Here is a 6,622-nt window from a genome sequence, read left to right on the forward strand (position 1 = left end):
ATCAACCTCCCCGGGGACATAGGTAGATTATGTACTATGAAAAGATAACATGAATATGGGTCACAAGTCACAGAAAACACCTGGGAGATTACATCACAGTATGATCAATCACTTTGTCCCAGAGTTGTAAATTGGGAGCAAACAGGATTTTGAGTGGCTAATCACAAAAGTAAACCTGAAGGAATGAAGGGCTCTTTATCTGTAGACCTTGGTCTCAGTAATAAGGCACTCCATTCAAATACGGTCAATAATCACTGCTGACATGTCATGGGGCCCACTCTGGGTTATGCATTCAGCTATAGACTCAGAGATAACTAAAGGTTCCAAGGTAAGAACAAGCTGGGGGGGGGCACAAGGGTCAAAGTTCAAGGCCTTTCTCAATAAAGATTGAACAGTAGAACTCAGGATGCACATGGCTTAATGATCGTGTGGCCATTTAAATCCTAACAGATTTGTTCATACACATTTCCTGGCAGATGTCTGATGGAATAAACATTTCACTAAATGTATTTCTTTAACATTAAGGAGTCTGGTGCTGGCGCTTCATATCAGTTGTCATTGTGGAAAGCAGGTGCACACAAAGCGAATGCAGACACTTCACCTGGTTAATGCGGCTATATATCAAGTTGCTTTGTGATCAATGTCTTGCTTCACTTAAGTTGGGTGTAACGACGGGAGCAAAACTACCATGAGGCTGAGGCATGAGGCACAGCCTGAGGAGATCGCTGTGGTTTCATGCGAACGCATTGCTTCTAGAACTTGCGCCTTGTTTTCAAGCTACAGAGAACAAGCGGTATCTGTTGAAAGGAAACACTTTGCAAAATAAGGGGGGGGAGAAAGCTTACGAAATCATTGCTTTCTCATTTTTTAAATCAAATTGACCTGCTTATTTGTTTATTTTTAGGAATTTACCATTAATTCTCTGACATTTACTGTAGAATTGAAGGATTTACAACCAATTACACCCAAGATGTACGGCAGGTGCAACCTGTAGCTTTAATTTGTATTTGTGATCAGATTAGAAGATTAAAGGGCGGGGGGGGGGGGGGGTGGTGGCAATGTCTGGAGGTTGACAGGCATCTATGCTCATGAATTCAAAACAGGAAAACTGGGTGGGGGTGTAGGCCTAAATGCTCCACCTCCTTACTTCGAACATGTCTGATCAGTAAGCACATATTCCAGTGTGCTGTGCTGATTATTTCAGCCATTAATCGGAATTTCTGTTAATGGGACTTATTAAGTCAACAGAATTTGTTTTCTGAAAACGATTATTTTGGAGGTTTCGCACGATAGTTGTCCAAATTAAAATGAAACACTTGTTATTTTTTGCTCCACAAATTAACCTGATTTCCCTCTTGAAACTGGGAGCTAAACCGCGTCAACATGGGAAGGTAATTCACTGTCCATTTGAAAGCTTCATGAAATGTGAAATGTTTTGCATATTTCAACACCATCAAATGGATTTCTGGGAACAAAGATTTGGGAAATTGATTTATTTTGCCATAACATAAAAAAGGCTTCCTGGTTCACAAAAATAAATAAATAAATTACATGTAAATCATTTGTGTTTCTTAATTGGAATTCAGTGCCAGAATTATGACGTTCACGTGACTCCCCTCAACATTTTCACTTCAATAGTCAATCTTCACAAGCAAATAACAGATGCCTTCCTATTAAGACAGAATACAGACAATAGTCCATTCCAAATTGAGCAAATCGTGCACTGTATTTTACAATTAACACAATCTAAAAAAGGACAAAAGTGTGAAAAAAGAAAAAAAGCTGAAGCACAACAAAACCCTGCTTCTCACTCAGTTCAGGCAACAGGACACTTGCAGACGCTGATTGCTTTTGTGTCGTTTTGGGGGAGAAATTTCCCTCCACACAAATCACTGTGAAACAAATCAATCAAGGAGCTGAAGTCAGTAAACAACAACAGCAGCGGCCGCAGGGGCAAGTTTCCCTGCAAGAGAGGGACAGAGCTCCATGCTAATGCATGGCCGTGCACTGTGGTGTGCAATGTCTGACAGTCTGCAGATCCAAATGTGAGTCTGTGTGAAAAACACACACTCTCGTCAAACTGCTGTGCAGCAGGAGCGTGTGGCGTAAATCTCAGCGAGAAAAGTGACCAACAAGAGCCAAAAACTAAAATAAAAAAGAATAACACCCAAAAAAATGCAGCCATCTTCAGCTCACGCAAAACACAAATCAGCAGATGTTTATTGGAATGAACCACAGTTGTGTTGAGCTGATTAAAAACAACAACAACAATGAAATCTAACAAGGATTTGTAATAAATCATTTCACGCGCCATGCTGCGGAAACAAGTGTGGACGGAGCTGAACCAGATTAAAAGCTATTAAATAAATACTTCAATAAAAAAATATTAATATACATGTAGCTGCTGCCAGCTGAAACAAAAACTATGATGTGACGGTTATTGTTTTTTTGGCTGCAATCAATAGCTTCCTTCTTCTTTTGTTTTTTTAACAACAACCAAAAAGTTAAAAAAATAGATAAGACCAGATATTTAATTCCAAAAATATTCTCCCGTTTAATTAATCTTTTCAGTTACTTTGTATCTATTCTTAATTGAAGTTTTTCCCACAGTAATTCCTGGAATTTTAGTTACGTTTGTGGGAGGAGGGGGAGGGAGGCAAAGAAAGTGTTAGTGGCGAGAAAACTAGAAAAGCTAAACATACTGTAGTCGTGTTGCTCATTAAAATGATCAAAAGATAATAAAAAGCTGGGATAGTTTTGCTTGAGTGTTTTGCCAGCCAGACTTAACTCGTTCTTTGCTGTATAAAAAAAAGGAAATATCCCCTGGCATCTGTTTTGAGGGGACACAGACCGCCATTTTCTGACGGGATGAAGGGTGTCATCCCACAGCAGAATCTGAAGAGAAAACACGTCCACTCTTCACTTTTTCTTCTCCTCCCCCCACTCCACCTCTACTTTTTGGAGCCTGCATGAAAGCACTCTCTGAGAATAGAAAACATATGTCTGGACCAAAAATAGTTGCATGAACATCGAGATTGTTTGCATCAGTTAATGTTGCTGGAAGGCTCTCATCAACATGGCGTTCACCCCAGTGTTCCCTGACTGTCCGAAGCGGTCAGCCACTAGGTTTAATGGTGAAAACTCAAGTGGAGAGAAAACATTGTAAAAGATTGGAATCGCCAACGATCATGAAAATAAACTTTAAAAATAATAATAATAAAGCAATCTCACCGGAGAACAGAATCCCTGGATTCACTGTAGTTTATAGGGTTTGTGAAAGAGCCTGGCGCTTGGCGACGTATGTCTTGGAATGAGGCCAACAACAGCTCAAAGTTGGGCTATAAGATGCGTTGAGCTTAAACAATCAACCTCCCCTCTCTTCTCTTGGTATTTCCTTCTGGAATTATCCAACACTGTGTTTAAACAGGTCGATTTGGTCACCCTTTTCCCTGCACTGACATTAAACGCACCAATCTTCTCACATTGGGTGCCGTCTACTTTGAAACTTTATGTCAGTTTGCCCCCTATGGAATTTGTACATAGCGAGGAGTCCTGAAACTCGGGGGCGGGGAGACTTTCTGTACATTCCTCAGCGATACATTCACTACTCCTCCTGCAGCGCCAGCAACCACACACACTCACACAGAGAGGGTCAGGCTGCAGCCATGCATCAGTTCATTTAAGCCGACAGAGCCAGGCGGAAGACTCACATGGCTGCTGCCTCTATACGTCCAGTAGCCACACAAAAAGCACCATCTGTTAAGACACAGTTCAGCAGGCAAAAGGAGGTTCACACCGAGCTCCTCCGAGTGCGTGTCGTTATAGCATTTGCGGTGGCCATCAAGAGAGCCAAATAAATTGTGTTGTAAATAAAAAAAATGTATAAACTGAGCAAAGCCAAAGGAAAGCGCACACGCCCTGTGAACTCCTCATATAGGTCCATGCAGAATGAACATTTTCATTCCCTCACCGATTTAAAAGTTATTCAGAAACTTTTCGGGAATGTAAACTTTTGGAAAAATTAGAAAACAACCAAAAGTCGTTCGGGAGTTGTCCTGGAGCAGTTTTTTAAACTCTATATTTTATTCTCTTTTCACTTAACCTAGTTGTGTGGGTGCCCCATAAATGTAACTCAAGCATAAACTTCCTGAAATGTTGAGAACCGTTAGAAAAAGCGCCTCGGATATGGTAATCCTTTCGTGTTTCGTTACATTTTTCTGCTTTATGACAAAGCCGAGCAAAGGAAACCTGGGGAGAAATGTATAATTGGCGCGCTGATTCATATAGAATTGTCGAACCGGGGAGCCAATGAACGAGCGCGCTGAGGCCGAGCCAGCAGCAGTAGTACGGAACAAGTCTGCCGCTCTCTGATTGGTCAGGAAGTATGGCCAATCAGAGAGCCATGTGTGTTTGCTCAGCAGCAGAGGAGTAACCCACTGAAACTGCCATGGCCCCAGTCATAGCCAGTGACTAGAGGGCCCACTAAACTAACACTCTCTTTGTAACCTGCTTTACATGAGCATGCACACCTACAGGCTCATTCATTAGCAAACACAGCGGCGACACAAAACGATCATCCCTGCTCAAAGTAAATCTGTCAGTACTGGCTGTTGCAAGGCTGCAGGCAACAAGAGGCATACTAAACTTACTTTTCCCAACTTTTCAAACTGATACAGCTAAAGCTCTTTTGGGATGGAGACTGGAATAAAAAAACATTATATTTGGCTTGGAAGACCGTGAGGTCAAAGTTAATGTTGTGTAACTCCTTATAGTAACCATGTAAAAAACAAGTTTTGGCTGCAGTACAGTTAGATTTTAACCATACCTAGGACAAACCATAGCACCATTATTGCAATGTATAATGTCCTCATTTATACCAACACATCATGCTAGTAGCACATACAGTCTGATTTCAAACTAGGTTATGTGTATTGAGCACATGTAAACACACTTCCACAAACTCAGATAATATGAATACAGTAAATTTAGATGGATGCTCTCAGTGGTCAGTTTTTATGTAAATCTAAAATAATGTATGCAAGTGCTATGTTCATGATAAAGTTGAGTTTCTCTTAAATCTGTTTTGAAGAGGCACTGATTTGGGTCAGATGGCAACAGTTGTATGGCTTTTGATTTATGTCGCCAGCTGAAAGGTGGCTGTATTGTTTTGCTGGCCTAATTTTACCTACACCTAGAGTGTTTGACTTAATAACAGAAACGCCACTCTGTGTCATGCAGCGCAGTTCAACTACACTACAAACTAGGGCCCCCAAAAATACTACAACTGCTATGAAGATGAGGGTTACTGCATCCATTTTTAGGATAATGTAAATCAGAATCAGAATCTCTTTATTTGCAAAATGTACAATGTACACAGGAATTTGACCTTGTGTAACAGCACCACAGAACATCAAATACAAGTTATCTTAGCAGAAACAAGTAAAAAAAAGTTGTGCCTTTGAATATATATATATATACAATTGAGGTAGGTAAAATAAGCGACTTTAGTTTGATCAATGACTAAACTTCAAGGGACAGAAGTCAATTGTCAGCTCAGATTCTGTGATAAATGTTACCCTTTGCACATACATTCCTCATGGGACCTCTGTTGTTAAAAAAAAAAAAAACTTGCACAAGTTCTGCCCTGGCCCTATATCGACCTTTCGGATTGTAGTCCCCATTTGACCAGTAAACACGAACATCATCTACAGAGTGACCTACGCGTGAAAAATCCACCCCGCCTTGTGATTTACAAAAAAATCCTATTGACAGTTGTGTAATGTTTTAGACATGTATTCCACACGTGACTGAATTAGTTATATGCCTTACATGGGACGCTAGGGGCAGATTAGTGTGGGGGACCCCTCCCTCCTTCAGTAAATTCAAATCCATGCCGGAGGTATAGAAGAGGAGATTCGCCATGTGTGCTCGCTCCATATGGCTTTCTCGTTGCGCCCAAACTGCCTGAAAAGATATTCAGAAAGTACACAAGTGGCGTGATAGCATCCACGTTGCTCGAAGATACCCTCTCAGATATTATTTTTGTGTAACCACGAGTATATGGGGCCCGCTGTTGGACTTTGAGCTGTGGATCAGAGAGGGCATGGCTCCACGCTTGCTGGAGAAGATGGATGCCGTCATGTGGATAGTACGTGTCATTGCCACATTGCGTAAGGGCCCAAGAAGCGGCGCAGGGCCCTCCCAATTGACGAACTATTTAAAATTAAATGTGCCCAATACGCAATTTAACAATATAGTGCAACATTATATATGAATGGCCCCACCCCCTTTTCTTTCAACTGTGTCATCAGTACAGCGCACTTGGTAGCCTACAGCCGTGCGCTCAAGCCCCAGCATGAGCGCATTGCCGTTTTACTATTTCTCAGCCGACCAATGAGAAACAAGGCTTTGCAGAGAAAGGCACACGAATGTGATTCTAGTAAAGATACACTAGTTTCTCACGGAATCCCTTTACGCACATATCTCGCCAGGTTTTTTCTCCCCCCCCCCACAACACCAATCCACTCTTCCCGTCCTTTTTTTCTTAACTCCCCTTTGCTGTCCCCACCCCAGATTCCCGTGCAATTTTCCCCAATCCCAAACACTTAATTGAGCAATTGGG

The sequence above is a fragment of the Leuresthes tenuis genome, unplaced genomic scaffold (assembly GCF_036924035.1).
Source record: "Leuresthes tenuis unplaced genomic scaffold, fLeuTen1.0.hap1 SCAF_18, whole genome shotgun sequence".
In the NCBI taxonomy this organism is placed as follows: domain Eukaryota; kingdom Metazoa; phylum Chordata; class Actinopteri; order Atheriniformes; family Atherinopsidae; genus Leuresthes; species Leuresthes tenuis.